This window comes from Crinia signifera, chromosome 5 (genome assembly GCF_055691185.1).
Source record: "Crinia signifera chromosome 5, ASM5569118v1, whole genome shotgun sequence".
NCBI classification, from domain to species: Eukaryota; Metazoa; Chordata; class Amphibia; order Anura; family Myobatrachidae; genus Crinia; species Crinia signifera.
The window spans coordinates 271,797,170-271,818,483 of NC_139221.1; the positions used below are offsets into that span (position 1 = coordinate 271,797,170).

The following is a 21,314-nucleotide window of genomic DNA, read 5'->3' on the forward strand; positions in this document are numbered from 1 at the left end:
AAAACAACATGAGTGTCTGGTGAGGCGCCGTCAACCAATCAGCGCCGGGCTGCCCATATGACGTAGCGGACACACCACACACACCTCCTCAGCGGCAACAGCGAACAGCGGCGGCACGGCTACCAGTCAGCCAGGGGTGGGGGGAGGACTTGGGGACGCCCGGACGGCTCTGACTGCTGCAGGGAGACGGGCAAGGTCTGGGACAGGAAGACGTGACTTCCCCGCTCTATCCTGAGACATCGCCCACTTCCCCGGGAGCAGTGACCTGGTGGCTGCTCACCGGGAACAACACCCAGTTCTGATGCTGCTGCTGCTGCAGCAGGGCACCACAAACAGTGCTGTACTGGGGAGAACAATTACTGTGCCCCATGCCATATCTCTCTCTTTTTCTCTCTCCCTTCTGTGGGCATCGGAATGCGATGGTTCAAAAACCATCGATGTTCTCTATCATTTATTTATTCTGTTGCGCTTTACAATTGGAAACAGTGATACAACACACTAAAAAGGTAGGAGGGCCCTGCTCGCAAGCTCTCTCTCTCTCTCTCCGGGCATCGGAATGTGATAGTTCAAAACCACTGATGTTCTCTATCATTTAAAGAGGTATCACTAAAGAGGTAGGAGGGCCCTGCTCGCAAGCTTACAATCTATTGGATTGTGCTTTGTGGTTTTTTTTTTTACCATTCAATGGTGTTCTGCTGTTTGCCACCATCGAATGGTAAACATTTAATAGTGTTCCGGTGATTAGACTAGGCCCCAGTCCCATCTGTAGCATTGAGGAGATCCATGCAAACTGGTGTTTTTCTTGCGCATGCGCAAATAAAATGGATAGTTTTTTTCTAGCAATTTGTTTTCAATTTACCAACAGACAAAATACAGACAAGCACAGTCAATATACCGAAGCATTCAAAATGCCAACATTCATTATGCCAACATGGTCAACATGCTGACATTTCAAAGAGTTGACATGAGTATTTCATATTTTTTTCTTTGAAACTGACTTGTTCTTCACGATCCAAGTTGACATAGATTATAATAGTGGGCCGTTCGCAGTGAGGCACTGTGCCCGAAGCATGGCGAACTGTGCAAGGAGATGTTACACTTATAAGGTGTCCATGTCGACAATCATTCACACATTGTGGCTGATTCAGACCTGCATGTTCAGGTCCAAATTCAGCCCTGTCTCCAGTGGTGGGGGACTGCACAGGAGCAAAGGTGGTAATGTGCAGACCCATGTACCGAGCACCTTTTTCACTCGTTGGGGTGTTCACATAGTGATTGACAGTTAGGGGGCGTTCTGGGGTTGGACACTCTGCATTTAATGGCCCATCAAATTCATGCGTTCCCCAGCCTGCTCGGAGTGGGCTGGTGACGCCAGCACCCAACTCCCAATTCAGAGAAAACAGTGCACCAGAAGTCCTGGGTACTTTTCTGCTGCAGACAGGGAAGTCATTCGATGGTGATCAAATTATTTCTCCTCTTTACAGGCACTTGCTAGCAAATGTGTAAGCATACACATCTGTGTGTTCAGCGGGGCGACGTTACCTTGCTCGCTAGGCACCAAATATACACAGCCTAGCGATCAGGTCTGAATCAGTCCCATTGAGCATTGCTCCATGGTTGGCCACTTGTGGCTGATGGCTTTCAACAACTGTGCCCATGATTGCAAAGACTTCTGCAGCTGACGTTCACAGTCAGCGAACATTCATCAGTGGTAAAGCTTTTAGTGAAAGAGGATCTATGCTTACTCGCCCCTAGGGTATTTAGTTTTTTTTTTTTTTAATACTTTACCATCCATGTGGGCACCATTTCAAAATGGTGGGCACATGACCCCACCACCAGCACTGTCCCAACTGCTTCCTGCCTCTAGCACTGGCCAACTGTTACCTGACCCCACCCCCAGCACTTTCCCAACTGCTGCCCCTTACCACTTGCCTTTAGGGATGGCCATCGTTGCCATTGACGGCAATTCTGCAACTGGCCATCGATAGTGCTTAACTATGCAATGGAGGACCATTGATATTTTTACATATCAATGGTCCTCCATTGTATTTTGATTGATTGGCCTGTGAGCTAATCAAAACACAGGGTGCCGGGCTCCGTTTCCCAGCACTTTGAAAAAAAAGCACATCGTTTTGCTATTACATCGATGGAGGGAAACCATCTAGTTCTCCCCATCGATGGCAAAATTATTCAACATTGGCCATTAACCATCGAGGATTTCGAATTATCAATGTTGATGACCATCCCTACTTGCTTTGCTCCCAGCACTCCCAAAGGGATTCAGTATGAAATCCTGGCGGTAGGGATCCCGGCGTTCAAAATCCAGACCGCCGAAATCCCGACAAGGGGGGGACGTGGATCGACCCCCCCCCTTGCGGGCTCACTGCGCTCGCCACGCAGCGGGAAGGGTGCCTCGCTACGCTCGGCACGCTAATTTATTCTCCCTCCAGGGGTGTCGTGGACACCCACGGAGGGAGAAAGTGTCGTGATTTCGGCCGTCGGGATTCTGAACGCCGGGATCCCGACCGCCGGGATTTAAACTGCATCCCCTCCCAAAGTATTTATAAGCATTAGTACTGAAAATGTGGGACTTTCAAGGCTGGATTTAGGGAGGGGCGATAGGGGTGGCCATTCCAGCAATGCGAGGGGCTGCGGTTCACTTCAAACTGTGTCCATGTCGACTGTGTCGACATTTGGGTAAAAAAAGTGACCTTTTGACTGTCGACTTAGACACTGTCGACCTAATGGTCAACCATGCATGTCAACCATTTTACATGTCGACCTTTTTATACGTCTACCTTTTTACTTGTCGAACTAATGGTGTCGACCTAATGGTTGTCTTTCTTTTTGCTGTAGATCCCTTGTCCCGGTTCCATGAAAGGAACCGGGACAAAGGATCTACAGCAAAAAGATAGACAACGGGTGCGCAATGTTTTTGAACTGCGCATGTGCTGTGTGCGAGCGGCCACGGTGAACATATTGTTCACTGGGCACTCAAACACAAGACTGCAGGCAGGGGAAGGTGAGCTGGGGGGTGCGGCCATGGGAACGCCCAGCATTATATGGGCATTCCAATAAAAACGCTGGGCATTCTCATGGTAATCACCCAGTGACACGGGTGCCCCACAAGAACACACGCAAAGCTAAGACACCCGAGAGTGGATGGTCGTCGACCATCGAATGATGTGGTGTCGCCCCATAGGCTGCAAATGGATGTTTATGCAAAACATTCATTCTCATTCGTGCGGGGATCATGGCATGTGAGGAGGGGTCGGGCGGCACTGTGGGCGGACGGTGGCCTTAACATAGGGATGGCCATCATTGCACTTGCCATCGATGGCAAAAGTTCAACTGACCATCGATAGTGTATTTCTATTCAATGGATGACCATCAATGTCTTACCATATCGATGGTCATCCATTTTCTTTGATTGATTGGCCTGTGGGCAAATCAAAATACGGGGGCGGGACTTCGTGGGTGTCGGGGCGGAGTTAACCCCTGTGTCCAGGCTCCTTGGTGAAAAAGCAAAAACGAAACTATTCGTTTAAGCTTGACATCAATGGTGGGAAACCATCTGGTTCTCCCCCATTGATGGCAAAACTATTCAACATCGGCCATAAACCACCGATGGTTTATGGCCATCCCTACCTTAACAAGACACGCAGCGCTGTGAACTTCGCAGCGCTGGGTGCCAACCAGAATAACCCTCTATGTTTGGACATATTGGGAGCTCAAAAGCATACATTGTGATGGGACCCAGAAACAGTGAAGTATCCCAGTTTTTAAAATGCGGAGTCCCTAGGACCCACATATTTCTTAATTTCACGTGTAAAACAGAAAGTATATGTTTAGTGTATTTTTTCATATGCACAAAAAATGAGTACATGTGATTGTGTCCTCTTATTAGCAATTTCCAGTGTTCTAGATCCTGTTTTGTAGCAAGAGGAATAGTTTAGCAAATATGAACAAGGTTACACTAGGTCAGCAGAGGAGAAAAAAACACATGAAATGTGGGTGTGTCTGCTCAGGTGATGTTGAATTGGCTGAAGAATGCTGTACAAACAGTATTACAACATCCAATGCTTGTAGGGGTAAAGTCTTTTCTCTTGATTTGTAAGCAAATTGATTCTGCGTAAATATTTTCTTTTTTGCTTTATTTTATTTATCTATCATCTATCCTGTGGGTGTGTCTGCTCAGGTGATACTGAACTGGCTGAAGAACACTGTAGAAACACTTTTACAACACCAAGTAAGAGTAAAGGGTCACACAAACGGTGTGATATGAACTATCGATGTGCACCACCGCAGGGTCAGTATCGCATTAAAAATTAGACTGTGCAAGCAGCTCAATTTTGACTACAAAGTGTACAATGTAGTATAAGCTATTTCTAATCTAGTCAAAATCGTCCATAGCCAAGATGGGTGCCAGACACTTTCCCGACAGTCGGTATCCTGACAGTCATTACCCCAACGCCGGGATCCCGACAGTCAAAACCCCGACACTCAGGGTCCCAACGGCCACCGGGTATTCTCACTCGTGTGGGGTCCATGACCCCCATAGAGGGAGAATAGAATTGGTGGCGAGCGCAGTGAGCTAATGACTGTCGGGACCATATACCACACCCGCCAAGATCACACTGTGTGTATAATCAGTATTGGGGGTTGTAGGCTCTGGGGAGTTCAAGGGTAATTGTATAGTCAAAATTGTCCATAGCCAAAATCGCACCACGTGTATGCAACTTAACGTCTTCTCTTCTGAAAATATATCTTATTTTTTTTTTTTTACTTGCAAGTCTTTCTATCTGCTCTGACTGCAACTAAAACAAAAGCACATTTGCTTTTCTGTACTACAGTTGTTCAGGTAGCTGGAAAAATAAGAGATAAGAGAAATGCTATTTTATATTCATAAATATCACAGGCAAGTCTAGCAATATGATCATGGTGATCCCAGATTCAACTAATCCTGTAGTAGGGACCCTCGCACGCTGAAAAGGGGGCATGGCCTCCCAAAAAGGGGGCATGGCATTGCACCGTAATGCCCATTACACATTGTAACAAACGTAATGCCCATTGCACGTTATACTTCACACTGTTACACATTATTCCGCATACAGTAATGTCCGTTACACATTAATCCGCAAGCTGTAATGTCTATTACATATTATCTCATGCACCATGATGCCCATTACACATAAGGCCACACTCTGTAAAGCCCATTACACACTGGGCCACACACCATGATGGCCATTACACACTGGGCCACTCACCATGATGCCCATTACTCATTATGCCGCACACTGTGATGACCATTACATATTATACCACAAACTGTAATGCACATTACATATTATGCCACTTAAGTGCCGCTTACCTACATGCTTGATGCCAGGGGCTTCATGCTCAATGCCAAGGGGGTTTGATGCTCATGGCCAAGGAGATTTAATGCTCATTGCCAAGAGGGATTACATGTTCGTTACAACAGGGGAGTTAAATGCTCGCTGCCATGGGGGAGTTAATTGCTGGTTGCCAAGGGGGATTACATGCTCATTGCCAAATGGGAGTGAAATTCTGTTGCTTGGGGACAGCTGGGTAGCACTCTGAAAAGGTCAGGCTATTTTGATATCTCCCGCCTGCTTGTGAGCTAATTGGAGTTGCGGTCAGGGTGCCAATCAGGAGCGGCAGCGGTGGCTCCTGATTGGCTGTTAGACTGCAAGCTTCAATTGGTTCGTGAGGCAGCATGAATTTTCAAATTAGGTGTGGACCTGCTCTGAGTCTGACAGCCGGGCATTGCACCACTCTCTGCCTGGCTGTCATCACTTTCTCAGGGACTCCAGCAGCCAGCAATAATAAAGGCGTTATGTCTAATAAGTGGTCTGGTTCACCCCTGGACCACCCCTTTAGATTCACATATGATAAATATATATGGTATCTCCAGCATTGAACTGTAAGTGGTCTATCCAATACAGTTGCACATTTTCAGTGTATCTGAAGGTGCCCACACACGATGCAATTCTCATGCTGCGTTCTCATTGCCGCCCCTGCAAAATCCCTACCTTACCGTGTAGCCATTTCCGTCTTCTATGGGCTGCAGCCCATGAAATAGATATTAGCTATTCAAAGGTTGTGTACAAACCTGAATCCGACTCTAGGTCCTGTTGGAGTAGACTTAATTCCTGTGACATATTTAAAGTAAATTGACTGCCCACATAAAGTGGTTGTCCAAAGAGTTTTTATCCTATTAAAAAACATAAAAGAGACTTTGGGAGTGGGGGCAGGTACTTGTGATGTCATGACTTCATGCGGTAGTTGTGCAATGCTCCTCTTGGGACATTTTTGGATGGCCAGGATATATTTATGGGGCCCCTTGGGACCTGCTGTGTTCTAGGCAGCCATCATGGTTGCCTTGTGGGAAATCCTCTGGCTCCCCTCCTACTTTTGTGAAGGAGGTCCGAGCAGATAACTGTTTCCACATCCACACTGAGGGATTTATTTACTAGGATTGATGTTCTATTGAAGATGGCATGTTGCTATGGCATACCCTCCAACATGACCCATTCCATTAGGTACAAAATGCTCTGTTCCTGGACTTCCCTGCCAGTGGCAGTTACAGAGGTGAGGCTCCAGCACAGTCCAATATTCAAAGAGGGGAGGTCACATCAACTGCCAGTGAGTCCAGGACAGTGATGTTTAGGGTGGCAGTAGGTGTGGCCCCCCCTTTTGAATATTGGACTGTGCTGCAGGCTCACATCTGTATCTGCCACTTGGGAAGTCCAGAAACAGGGCATTTTGTACCTAATGGAATGGGTCATGTTGGAGGGTATGCTATGGGCAACCAATCAGATAGAACTATAGACCTGATCACTGTTGAGCAAATTAACAGCAGTCAGTGAACAGGTAGATGCTGCCCCGTTCTAGTGAAATCACACCTTTATGTGCCTACTGCGTGAATGATGTGTACAGCTAGCGAAGAATTCGCAGCCGAGCAAAAATATCCAAATCCTGTCACAAGCCACAAACAAATGATTTTTTTTTTTATCTGGGCACCAGTCATTATAAGCTAGGAGTAGCCAGGGACTTGGCAGCTGCCATGAATGCAGGCATATCCAGCCTGGAGCTGACGTCACACACCCTCTTCTAAAACGCTTGGGCACGCGCCTGCATTTTCCATGACACTTTCAGCATTTTTTGGGAGCATGCCAAACGTTTTTCTAACGGTTACCACCCCCAGATGCCTACTTCCTGTCATGCACCTTACGAATGGCTAGTGGAGGAAAAAGTGGCAAGATTTCTTCGCTAGCAGGCACCGAGCACACACTTGGCCCATAGGCATGCACAGTTCATCCATAATTGGCCGCTGTGCAAATTTACTCAGCAGCGATCAGGTATGAATCAGGCTCTATGATCTTTGGAAATAGATTTTGTGTAGTTTTTAATCAAAATCAGGCTGATATGGACACCAGCATAGATAGGGAATTGTTCATAGAGTCTCTAAAGCTGTGTACACACGGTGAAATTTGACATTAGATTTTGACTATATAGTCAAAATTGTATGCAGATCGCACAGGTCTTTTACCTTGCGATCCCGATGCGCGCTCCCGTGGCAGCACCAATCGAAACCCAGATAGACAGGGCAGCAATGACTATATAGTTCAAATCTAATGCAGATTGTATGAATTGTATGTAAAAAGTACAGAGATAGCAAAGATTGCATAGCACTCAAATCTTAAGTCGAATAGCAAGGGAATCTCACTGTGTGTACATACCATTATGCTGTTACATAGGGCCTTATTCTAGTTCACTCTTTCTGACAAAATCCTTCTTAGATGGACAAAAACCATGTGCACTGCAGGGGACATATGTAACAAGTGCATACAGAGTTAGATTTGGGTGAGTTATTTTGCTTCTGTGCAGGGTAAATACTGTCTGCTTTATTTTTACACTGCAATATAGATCTCACTTTGAAGTAAAACCCCACCCAAATCTAATTCACTCTGCACAAGTAATATCTGCCCCACCTGCAGTGCACATGGTTTTGTCCATCTAAGAAGGATTTTGTCAGAAAGAGTGAACTAGAACAAGGCCCATAATGACAAACTATTAGTAATAGTGTGTACACATGGTAAGATTTGGCTTCCGATGTTCCCGATATAGGGAACATCGGAAGCCATATCGCATGCTTTTTTAGGGCTTGCGAGCCCGTTGCGCTGCCGATGCGCGCTCCCGTGTGAGTGCAAATCGGCAGCCAGATAGAGAGGGCAGGCAAGACTATATAGTGCAGATCTGCACTATATAGTCTAATTGTGCCCCTCTGGCATGCCGTGAGATGCGAGTCCAGATGCGATCTGATCGCATCTGGACTCGTATCGTACGCCAGGATCTGCCGTGTGTACACACCATAAATGATGTTCAGTGATATTTGTTGTTAGTTCTTTCCCATACTGTAAATAAATGTATAACACATTTGGAATGTATGATTCACAGCAATAAATGATGCATGTCTGATGTGACGTCTATATTTTCTCAGATACATGATCAGATGTTTTAAACATGTCATATACAGTATTCTCTGCTAATAATTATTGTAGTCATTTTTTTGTACTTTTTAAAGTACAGTTTGGTCTCTACATTTATGACCTAGATTACCTTAATTACTGTGTTTATGTATGTTAAGTGTGTTTCTCATGTACATTATGTGATTGCAGAATGACAATATAAATTTATTGTACTCCAATCAGATTAGATACAGTATTTGCAGTGAAAAGCAGGTGTTCCAAATTGGGATGCGGTCATCTATTAGAATGAACTTAGGTCTACAGTCATTAGGTCGACCCCACTAGGTCGACTGGCAGGAAGGTCGACCTGACTTAAGGTCGACATGGGCCAAGGTCGACATGACTTAAGGTCGAATTTGCATAAAGGTCGACATGAGGAAGGTCGACTGGTCATAAGGTCGACATGGGTTTTTCACTGTTTTTTGAGCCGACATGTGCCGACAGGCGGTATTTCATGCCCTACCATCCACTAGGGCGTGGTGGGAGAATAAAATAGTGTGCCGAGCACAGCGAGGCACCGTGCCCGAAGCATTGCGAGCGAAGCGAGCGATGCGAGGGTCTGATTCTCATTGCCAACTGTGTCCATGTCGACTGTGTCGACATTCGGATAAAAAAACAGTGAAAAACCCATGTCGACCTTATGACCAGTCGACCTTCCTCATGTCGACCTTTATGCAAATTCGACCTTAAGTCATGTCGACCTTGGCCCATGTCGACCTTAAGTCAGGTCGACCTTCCTGCCAGTCGACCTAGTGGGGTCGACCTAATGACTGTAGACCTAAATGCAGTCTGACGAATGATCCCATTCCATTTTTCTGCCTTTAAAAAAAAAGTTAAAATCTGTAGTTATGCTATGCACAATGCCACTTAATTTGGAGGAATGGGCTTATTCAGATAGCTCTGCAGATACCTAAAAATCTCAGATCACTCTGGTGCGCACGCGTACGGACATGAACTGCGGTTGCATAACAAGAAATGCGACTGCAGTCTGGGGCTCAATTGGGAAGGGCGACGGAACATATGAGGGTGACGAGAGACCGTTTTCATGTCATGGCCAGACAACGGAGGTCTGTTGGGGGGGCTGCGGAGGTACCAGGGAGCAGCCGGTAATGTGCAAGTACTCACACTATAGCAATGCAAACACTACATTATGGGTGGTGTTCAATTGTTATATCTTGCCCGATCTCCAATTTAAAGTGACAGAAGACGTGGGGCGATATTCATTTGTTCTATTTTTTTGCGGCTATCGCGCTCAGTATGGCCAGGTCTCCCCCCTGGGATAGCGAGCTTAAACGCTGGTGAAAAACAATTGAATACCGCCATTTGTGTTTGAATTGCAGTAGGGATCCAGCGTGCGGAATGGCCTTGCCCTCTGCTGGACAGCCCCTGACAGCCTATCGCCACGAGTTGCCTATTTACAAATCCTTGCTCATTTACGACTGAGTGAGGGCCAATGATTATTAACCAATTATGTATTGTTCATCACCTCATAGTTGCACAACCTAGTAAAGCTAAATCTCTTAATCTGGGTGCTTAGCACTTTTCATTGTTGTTTCGTAATTGAGCATGTTGGTCTGCCAGTGAACTGTAATCTCTTACGCAAGGAAGTTTCAAAATTGAGTTCATGTTGTAGCTTGTGTCTGGCAACATTTGTCATATGTGATAAATCATTGTTTGTCATATAACCTTTTCTCTTATTAAGAGTTACTGAACAAATGTAAAAAAAAAAAGGTGTCTCCTTTTATGATACATGTAGAGCAGCAGTCCCTAAACTGGGTGTCATGTAGCACTTTCTGGGGTGAAACGGGTAATTGATTCAGGACCGAATAAAGTTATTTTAGGTCAATGTTATATTCAATACCGGTACTTGTGGCTGCTAATCATAACATATGTGGACACAGTGTAACCATGGTGCGTGATTCAAAAAGGTTTTAGAACAACTATTGTACTGTAGTGCAATATGTTCTTATGTCTTAACCTTCGTGCACAATAAGTGATTTAATGGGCAGTATTCAATGAGAAAAAATTGCCGTGTTTTATGGCGAGTTTGTGCTTTTCTCGCGTTGGACGGAGAATTTTGGTCTCAAAAAGCGAACAACCCTATTCAACGTGCACTTCTCGCCGTCTTTCTAAGTGATTTTCGCCGTGTCTCTCCGTGTAGCAATTCTCCATAGAGAAGTGGAATGTGAACTTTTAAAATAAAAGTTTTTTTGTTTTAATTTTGGTGTAAAAAAATCAGGAATTTTATTCAGTGAAAGGGCATGCTATTTTTATTCATGTGCTTATAGCACATGAATATATATTTAATAAAAAAAAAATATATATATATATATGTTTTTTACACAGAGCAGCCAGCAGGGGGCCGGGAGCCGAGAGCCGCTCATTAGATATTCATATATTCACTGCACCCGATCATTACATATGCACGATCGGGTACAGTGAATACCCGGTCTCCTTTTGGCTCTCCCGGGGGGGCAGCCTGTGCTGCCTGGCTCCCGGGGAACCCACCTCCCCCCCACATAAGTTCTGGGGCAGGCAGGGAGACTTCCATCTCCCTGCCTGCCACCGTCCCACGGCTCCCTGCAGCGGACGCTCGTCCGCTGCAGGGGTTAAGATTCGCCGTGAGGGGCAACGAGCCCCTCCGACATTGAATACTGGGTGAGCGAGTGGCAGCCAGCCCTCCGGAACACAGCGAGTGTGCAGCGAATCCTAAACAGGATTTGCTGCACACGGCGATATTTTACATTGAATACTGCTCAATGAATGATATCGCTCATTTTGTCACTTCACAGCTATATTTTTTATTATATTGCCCAGTGTGTTCACCAAGCCCGACAAATGATTATCAAACCCATCCACTGTCTGTGCATGTACAGATGAGGGAGCACATTGTTCACAAGGGCCATGCTGCAGCACTATGAAGGTCAACATACATATATATATATATATATATATATATATATATATATATATATATATATATATATATGAAATGTGAAATATATATATATATATATATATATATATATATAAAAATATATTTTTCACATTTCCCCCCAAAAAACATACCCTACCATCCACTAGAGCAGGCATTCCCAACCACGGCCCTCAAGGCACACCAACAGTGCAAGTTTTAGTGATATCCAGGCTTCAGCACAGGTGGTTTAATCAAAATCCCTCAGATACTAATGAAGTCACCTGTGCTGAAGCCTGGATATCTACAAAACCTGCACTGTTGGTGTGCATTGAGGACCGTGGTTGGGAATGCCTGCCCTAGAGCATGGAGGGAGAATACAATAGTGTGCCGGGCGCAGCGAGGCACCATAACTAAAGCATAGTGAGTGAGCAATGTGTGGGGATGTGGTACACTGATACAGCATGCAATGTCGATTTACGTTGAAATTTGGGAGAAAAAAAAATGAAAAAAAACTCATGTCGACCTTTTGACCGTCTACCTATTTCTTGTGTCAAAGTAAGCCTAGTCGACCTTTAGTGGTCTACCTTCATAGTGTCGACCCTACGACTCATACCCAACCAACCTAAACTAACCCTTATCTCAAAATATCTCCCAACCCGACCTCTTGCACTTCCCAAGATCTGCGTTTCTCACTCACACTCATTCAGTTCTCCCTTTTACAGGTAAAGAGCTTTGTTTGTGCTGCACCGACTCTGTGGAATGCCCTAGAAGACTTTCCCCTAGTCTCAAACCTTCAAGCATTCCCTGAAATCTCACCTCTTTAGATAAGCTTATCATTTCCCAGTACCAGTCATAAGCTATCTTACCCAACTGCATCCTCTCTATACAGTCCACACATAACTTATAACATATTTTCATTTTCTTCACTTTCACATCCTCCTGACCCTTGGCCAACATTCCTGTTTCACTGGATCCTTCAGCCTAACAAGAGCCTCTGCAGTCTGCCTGGGTCATTATGCAATAGGTATCCATACAAAGGCTTAACTACCATTGGTGCAAGGGGTGCAACTGCTATGGGGCCCAGAGCTGAAGGGGGCCCATCTTTACAGTCTAAGGTATATGTGCTATATTCATTTATTACCAACACTTGCTAAATAGGGGGTCCATACAAACTTTTGCTATGGGGCCTATGAATGTCTAGTTACACCTCTGTATCCATACCTCCCAGCTGTCCCGATTTTTGTGAGACCGTTCCATTTTTTTTTTTTTGGGGGGGGGGGGGGGGGGGGATAGATGCTGTGTGCCTGCGTATGGCATCTATTTCTGGAGACAGAGGGGCTGGGGTCATGGCCTCACAGAGCTGCTGACCATGCCCCTACATTGGCAAAAACAGGGGCATGGCCTTGTGAGAGCATTGCAAGCAAAGGACACCCCCCCAAACCACTGGGTCACACCCTTATATTTTGAGCACGCACAAATATGATATGGGTATCACTTATCCATGTGTATCAGTGCCTGTTTCCCTATAGTTTGTGATCTTGCAAGCAGGGCCTTCCTACCTCTTTCTGTTATTACCCAGTCTTGTTTTATTTCTCATTTTAATACCAGTTGTAAAATGCAATGTAATATGCTGGTACTGTTTGAATGAATGTTAGTAAGTAATAATAATATGTATGGTGATGCAACAGGTAGCACCTATATTAAAAGTAGTCATCTCCTGCTGCAGAAGTGATCTAACCTTTGTCCTAGGGGACAGCATCGGATCTCTCTCCCGCCAAGTTACTGTGCAAGCCTCCAATTGCTGTCCTATGACTGAGATCCCTGGCTCTAAACGGAATTGACATGCCTCCATTGTTACAAATGGATGCCATTGCCGCACCAACCCTGCCCCCATAATGGTATCAGACTGTTAATCACTGATAGATGCCGGGTCGTTTGAACACTCGCAAAACTGGTCCTGTACATTTGCAACGTAATCATTAGCCACCTCTGTATTTCAGAGCTATAAAAAAGGCTGACGGAAGGCTCAAAATTTTCTGAGGAAGCTGCTGAGGACTCACAGAGACTGAGAAACGAATAATAAGTTAAGACCTGTTTGAAAACCTTTATCTCTCCACGAGGTATGCTAATATAGCAACAAGAGCACCGGGAGGCGCCCCAGCAGACGTGTTGGCTTTATTTGAGGGCTGGCTTTATTTGTTAATATAAAGCTTTTGGTACTTGTGTATTTTGGCGGCGCCCCCGATGTCCGTCGTACGACGAACAGATCGCATCGCATCGCATGCCATGCACCCGATGGCATGCGATGCGACGCGATTTTGACCCCCTATACGACCAAAAATCGTATAAGCACCCTAAAGGGTGCTTTTGAGCACCCAAATGGGTGCTTACAATGTTAAATGCACCCCCACGCCACCCCCCCACTATAAACGTGAACCCGAAGCGTGGCGAGCGCAGCGAGCCCGCGAGGGGCGGCGGTACGCGTCCTACGACCTTTTCATACCCCCACTATCCACGTCGGCGTGGAGTTGAGAATAGAATAGTGTGGCGAGCGCAGCAAGCCACCGAGCCCGAAGCGTGGCGAGGGGACGCGGATACCTTCACAGGTAAACGCATCCCTTCGCGGGCTTCACAGGTATCCGCGTCCCCTCGCCACACTATTCTATTCTCAACTCCACGCCGGCGTGGATAGTGGGGGTATGAAAAGGTCGTAGGACGCGTACCGCCGCCCCTCGCGGGCTCGCTGCGCTCGCCACGCTTCGGGTTCACGTTTATAGTGGGGGGGTGGCGTGGGGGTGCATTTAACATTGTAAGCACCCATTTGGGTGCTTAACATTGTATAAGCACCCATTTGGGTGCTTATACAATGTTTAATCGCATCGCATCGCATCGTATGGCATTGTATGCCATGTACAATGGCATACAATTTCAAAATTGTATGCCATCATGCACTATCGTACGATATCGCGTCGCATCGCATACCATCGTATGCGTTATAGTATGCGATGTGATGGGCGCCGCCAAAATACACAAGTACCAAGCTTTTTTTTGGCTTTGCCTCTATAATAATTATATGATCTTGATATACAGTAGCCAATTAAAGAGACTAAATAAGTAGGACAATGTGTGTTTTTGATACCATGTTCAATTGTGTGAATATAATTATTATCCTTTATTTATATGGGGCTATAAGGTGTCTGTAGACTCTTACAAAGCACATAATAATAAAAAGTGACAGTACCGAGCATTGTAGAACATGGACAAGGTCTATAAACATTACTGCATCAGCAGTCAGTAAACACAAACGAGTGGTGGAGCAGCCGTTCCCAAAGGTTTGGTGCTATCGTTGGCAGTGGGGAGGAGATGGTGGTACAGGTGAGAGAAAACTAATAATAATATATCATTTGTATTCCTGTAAATGTTATGATTTAATTTCAAATTAATTTTGGAGTCTGTGAAATATTGTGCAAATAAGCCCTTTTCTTGTGTTTTTTTTGCACATTACAAGATTAAGAAATGAGGGACATTAAGGGGTTAAGTGAAAAACACTGTTTGTGCAGCTGTTTTTTTTCCATCATGTGGTTTTCTTCCTGTTTTGTTTTTTTAAACTTCTGATAGATATGCAGCAGCTGCTTGTGTGTGTAGAGATATATATATATATATACATCTGGTTCAGTCCGGCACTCCAAAATACTGGGTTTAATTAACGTGGGTGCCCCCAGGCACAATTTGTAGTGTACGATAGTACGGCCCCTTTTTCAAGGTATAGGTATAGCTTTAAAAAGGGGCCTATGTTACCCCGAAACGTTGGTCACTTAATACAATAATTTTTGCAAAATCGTGGAGTGCCGCAGTTTATTGAATCTACTACCGTACACTATATATATATATATATATATATACTAGGTGATTCATCGCGCCCTACGGGCGCTCTTCACACCGTCGTAAGGGGCTGCGCCCCCTTAATTTGCGAACATTATGAGAAAGATGGTTAGAATTGTATGAAAGATGGCCTGTATTGCAACTTGAGTTATAGGTGAAATGTGTTAAATAGAGAGCATATGATGTGGAAGGGGGTGTGTATTGTTTTGTTTAATTAAAAAGCGGTTACAGAGTAAGATGTACATTGATAGTGTGGATGGTACAGCAAGCTGCCTTGTTTGTTTTGTATTTCCCTTGGTCCAGCTCTTCCAGGGGTGGAAGGGCCCACGGTAGTGGGTATACACCTGTTTTGGGGTACCATTTGTTATTGTGTACTCATTATTTACTTTGGCGTGTTTTGGTTGGAGACCCCTGATCCATTTGTGTCTGGGTCACACTCCCCGTCCTTGGTCTGGTGCCATTAGGCAGGGTGTTCCGCTCAGATAGCACCAGTTACCTAGATCTCCTCTTGGCACTACCTCTGACGATCAACGTAGTCTTGTCACCACTTAACACCTGGTTGGAGCGGGCCTAACTCCCTCCTTCCAACGCAGCCTAGCTACCAGCAGACTACGGTCACCTATCCAAGGAGGTCAACAGGTGACATTGTGTGAGAAAGAAATGTGCACAGGTACAGAGGAAGATCACACGGAGGCCATGTGGGCAGAGATAACTGATAATAACATAAAACCTAATAATAAAAATGTAATAGTGGTATGCTACAGACCACCGAACGTAAACTATAAGGACGAGTCTCTACTTTTAAACCAAATCAAACAAACGTCAGGCCAGGGGAAGGTATTAATTATGGGAGATTTTAATTTACCAGACATTGGAAAAATCAGACATTTAAAACAGCAAAAAGCAGTGGGTTCCTAAGCTTACTCAAAGATCAGTTTATCACACAAATGGTAGAATCTCCAACTCGTAATGAGGCACTATTGTATTTAGTATTAACAAATAACATAGCTTTAGCTTCAAACACCAAAGTAATTGAACATCTATGGAACAGTGACCACAACATGGTTTCACTGGAAATCAACTTCTGTAAACTACAATATACAGGACCGGCTGTCAACTGTCAGCACCGGGGTTTCTTGTGTTCCCGGCTGTGACCGTGGTGGACCAGTGGAGGGCGCTGGAAAGCAGGAGGCTTAATATATGACATGCACTGGGGACCCGGGTACAGCGAACCAGAGGGTTGGCGGAGACCAGAAGCAGGGGCGCTAAGTCTAACTTGCCAGCGGTATTCATCAGGGAGTCCTGCAAGGAACTATGGACTTGGCTGCGTCTGACAAGCAGGTCGCGGCCCCCTGCCCTGGTCCTCTGGACGCAGGCTGGGACTGAGGACACAGGAGGGTTGATAGAATGTCTTTGAGGCGCCTGAGAGCCGGGGATGATAGTAGACAGCCTGGGAGCTGCGGGACGGCCTGGGAGCCGGGGATGACAGTTGGCAGCCTGGGAGCTGCAGGAAGGCCTGGGAGCCGGAGGTGACAGTTGGCAGCCTGGAAGCTGCATGACGGCCTGGGAGCCAGAGGTGACAGTTGACAGCCCGAGAGCTGCAGGACGGCCTGGGAGCCGGAGGTGACGACCTGGGAGTCGTTGGTAGTAGATGTCGATAACCAGGAAGGTGTTTGCAAAGTCTCTGGGGGCACTTCAGTGCACAGTCGACACGGGATGTCGGCAACAGATATACATGTGACAATACTGTAGCACAGCAACTGGTGAACGTCGAAGATGACTCAGGTGTTGTTAGTCACTAGGAGATGACAGTAGCTGAGAGTCGAACTGGATGTTGACAGTGCCTGTCGACAGATCAGGACTGAGATGGAGAAAGTCACTGATGGTTTTAAAAGCAGTTTGGCCTGGGAGCCAATGGGTCTAGCCTGGGAACTAGTGGGGGATTACTAGCCAGTGCCAGCGGGATCCTCTGCTGGGGATAGCTTGCTCACTCAACCGCAGTAATGGAATTAGCAGGAGTCTCTGGATATGAACGGAACCAGGTAAGTAGCAGCAGCAGCAGCAGGACACTAGGAGATGGTATCGCTGGAAGACTGGATAGCCAGGAGCCTTGGGAATTTCTCTGACACAGGAGTACACTCAGGGAACAGATGGAAGCAATTGTTAAAGGCAAGGAAGTTAGGCCCAAGGCCTGATCTATATCCCTCTTGCCTGTTCGTGATTGGCTGCAAGGCGCAGCACCAATCAGAACCAGGAAGTGTCAGTGTACACTGGTTTGCATAGTAGCTGGTCACAGGTGCCATGGCGGTGCCCATGCTGTGTGGGCCTGGCGTGAAACTGGCAAAGGGCATCTGCCCACGGGGGCACAAGGGACATCACACCATGATCCACCAGCAGAGGCGGCACAGACATTGGGCCTGCGGCCTAGGGCGGACCAGCGTGAAGGTAAGGGACGCGGTCACAAACGGGGCTGCGCACCGCGGTTTGTGACACCGGCAAAAATACTAAACTTCAGAAAAGCTTACTTTGAATTATTTAGGGAAGCCCTAAAATAAATTGAGTGGGAAGCGGTATTTGAGGGGGAGAATGCAGAGGAAAGGTGGGATACACTAAAAAATGTGCTCGAATCATTAACTACGTGAAACTGGCAAAGGTCCTATCCAGGACCTTCTTCAGGTAATTGCATCACACAACCAGACATAGGACCAGTGGAATCAGCAGCCTATATATATAATATATATATATATATATATATATATATATATCTCGAGGGGACAAGCACTCTAACTGTTACTACTGATATCCAAAATGATATTCCTGGTGCCCTGCAGATGTCACGATCCGAGTGTTAAAGCAAGCTCTCTTACCAGCTAAGTGTCTGCGCAGGCTGAGCTTGAGTTTCAGATTCAGATGCAGCCAGCGTCCTGTGCGCTATGCGGCTGTCCTGCAGTCATCTCCCGGTTCCCGCAGCACTGCTGAGTCTGCGGCTGGCCAGCAGAGACGCTCCCCTCATGCTGAGTGACAGTGTCTAGTGTCCGGAAATCCTCCAGTCCGCCGCCATTGCTCCCGGCTACAAGCATGGTGGATACAAACAGATTTTTCCGCCTTAGCCTGACATGGGGGCTGCCATGCTCCTTTCACTCACATGTCAAGCTGAACCAATCATGTGCAGTCTAAGCTCCCTGTCATACCTACCCGACCAATCCTGGCCTTCCAGTGGGTATAAGTATGCAGGGAGCCCACAGATTGATGCTAGTGCTTCATTTGTCAAATGTCTCCTGTTGGTGCAGTTCTCTCTCTCTCTCTCTCTCTCTGCTGCAGTGTGATTTACTCCAGGTATTCCAGCTCCTGTGACCATCCAGGTATTCCAGCTCCTGTGATCTGGTGTCGTCTTGGGAATTCATCTCAGCAGTTCTCAGCTCCTGCGCATTCGATGTTCCAGCCATCGTTCCTCTGCATTCGATATTCTAACCATTGTTCCTGTGCATTCGATGTTCTAGCCATCATTCCTCAGCATTCAATGTTCTAATCATCGTTCCCCAGCATTCGATGTTCCAGCCATCGCTCCGCTAGCATTCGATGCTCCAGCCATCGTTCCACATCTCAGCTAAAGGCAAGCTCCAGTAAAGTATTGCTCACACTGTGCAGGGTATACTCCCCTTCAAGGACTTCATCGGTGCTCTGCACTGCACCTCAGTTCATCTGTCCTCCATTGTGTTACAGTCATTCTGCATATTTTACTGCCTGCCATATACAACCTTCCTGTCATCAGTTTCATCAATAAACCTGTTTGTATTTTATCTTGCCTCCTTCCTGCCTCTGGGTGCACTGTCGCGCAAGTGAATGTGCAAGGGTCTCGTAAAGCCTTCCCGATTTCTATATCAGTCCGATTCCCCACCAGAGGTCTTCCCCACTGAGACTCAGACCCCTGGTGTGACAGCAGAGTGTCAATGACACATAATACAAGCAGTGGCCGGTGGTACTCACAGGACTTACTCAAATAACAGGTACGGTCACAGCGGTCTCTAAAGGGGCCTATACACGTAGAGATTTGCTGAGCTTTGAGAGCGATGCTAGATCACTCAGAACACTCAGCAAGTTTGCGCAACACACAGCGATGTGTGCTGAGTGATCTATCAGGGCCAGTGTTCTCCATGAGTTGATTTAGCTATAACCAATAAGATTAGGTCCAGGCTACACCTATTTTGTTACCCACTTACTACAAAAGTCCCGGTTTTATTTTTCTATTTCCAAAAAAGGTGATTTAACTAACAAAATCACATTTGTTCAGCATTATAATTTGGTGAGTGGCAACATAGTAAAGCAGCAAGGGAGATCCGGCCTTTGGTGACCACAGATCCTGACCTTAAATCATTTTCCAAAACTGTTATTCCCCAGCTTTCAACGAGAACGTAACCTAAAAAAGACTGGATAGTTACAAATAAAATCTTAGGATTTAAAATCTTGGAATTTAAAAGCAGCACAGTCATTTTTTGATGAGAAAACCAGGCTGTTATAGATGTGTGGGACGCACAACATGTAGTTTCCTCCAAACAGATGACTCATTTGTGCATCCCCACACTGGTACTCATATTCCGATCAAACAAGTGTTGACATGTTTATGGTATACATCATCTGTTGTCCCTGTGGTCTCCTGTAAGTAGGCGGTCCACCATTCAACCATCAGACAGTCATTAGAAGGTAACCTCATGACCACAGAACAACCAATCCTTTATCACTTTCGTAACTTCAGACAAATGGTCTGTCCACACTTAAATATAAAATCATAGACCAAATTCATATTAACATCAGAGGTGGTGTTCGGAGTAGATTACTTTTCAGTGTGAAGCCAGATGGATCCAACAATTGACTACGGTGGCTCCAGATAGTTATAGTTTGAATAGTATTTTTTTAAAAATTTCTCTGTTTACTTGAAACGTTGTCCGAACCTGAAGCAGTATGTGTATGCACGTCACTTATTTAGTATATGACATTAATTTATTTATTGTTGTACTCTCATTCGTCAATATGGCTACAAAGTGCGTTCACTATATATTTGTGGAAATACTTTGCAATTTTATTATCTTTGTTCCTGTGATCTTGTTATTTTAATATCTGTATTGCATGCTTTGTTTTGTGTACACAGGTTGCCAAGCAACTCACCAGAAGTCCATGCGCAGCAGGGTATGCACATCACCGATAGGTGACATCACACAGACCAGATGAATGGCATGGAGCGGGTGGACGTGTCACGGTGGTGGGGGTGGTATTTAGTTGCAGTTAGACATCGCTGTGTCCATACCTGTTATTTGAATAGGTCCTGTGAGTGTCACCATCACCTGCTTGTGTTTATATACTTTATTATCATAATAGAGTAGGATTAACTATAGCACTGCAACAATAAACCCTCTTCCCTAGAAAGGAGATTATAGGATTATTATATTTATTGTTCTCTTTAAGGATAGGATTAGAAGTTGGAGGTATAAAGTTCATCCTTTTAGAAAGAAGACAAATTATTTTTAGACTATTTGATAAGTAAAATGGAAACATGATATACATATATATGTTACATACTAGTAACATATATATATATATTGGCAAGGACAGCATACTTCCACTTGAAATGAATGTGAAATAGCCAGTCTAGGATTTATAGCAGCACCAGGGGACTAATTAGATCCAGTCCAGGTTTTGCTAAGATCTATTGTGAATCACTGTCTGCTAATTGACAACACCTGTTATTTCCTGCTATGTTTGTCCAGAGCAGAGGGTAAGTGTTCCAAATGCATTTTAGTGGCTGGGCAATAGGCTGGTGGGAATGTGGAGAATTACACTAGAGATCTCTGGAGTGCCCGCATTGTGAAGCCTAACTTTTGGGGCAACAACGCCCCTTTGTCAAGGCATAAACGTGAATAAAAGTACAGATTGTACATTTATTCACGTTTATGCCTTGACAAAGGGTC

The 21,314-nt window shown here is 45.5% G+C and overlaps 1 long non-coding RNA gene across 3 annotated transcripts; it reads left to right on the plus strand.

Moving 5' to 3' along the window:
* The first annotated feature begins 50 nt into the window (after window positions 1-50).
* On the plus strand, window positions 51-20,789 carry LOC146081089 (uncharacterized). Of its 3 annotated transcripts, none has more exons than XR_014475061.1 (3): window positions 51-506; window positions 13,470-13,589; window positions 20,498-20,789. It is a non-coding gene; the product is annotated as an uncharacterized LOC146081089 (long non-coding RNA). The 3 variants fall into 3 exon arrangements; XR_014475059.1 differs by lacking the exon at window positions 20,498-20,789 and adding an exon at window positions 18,673-19,162; XR_014475060.1 differs by lacking the exon at window positions 20,498-20,789 and adding an exon at window positions 18,688-19,162.
* Window positions 20,790-21,314: the final 525 nt, after the last annotated feature.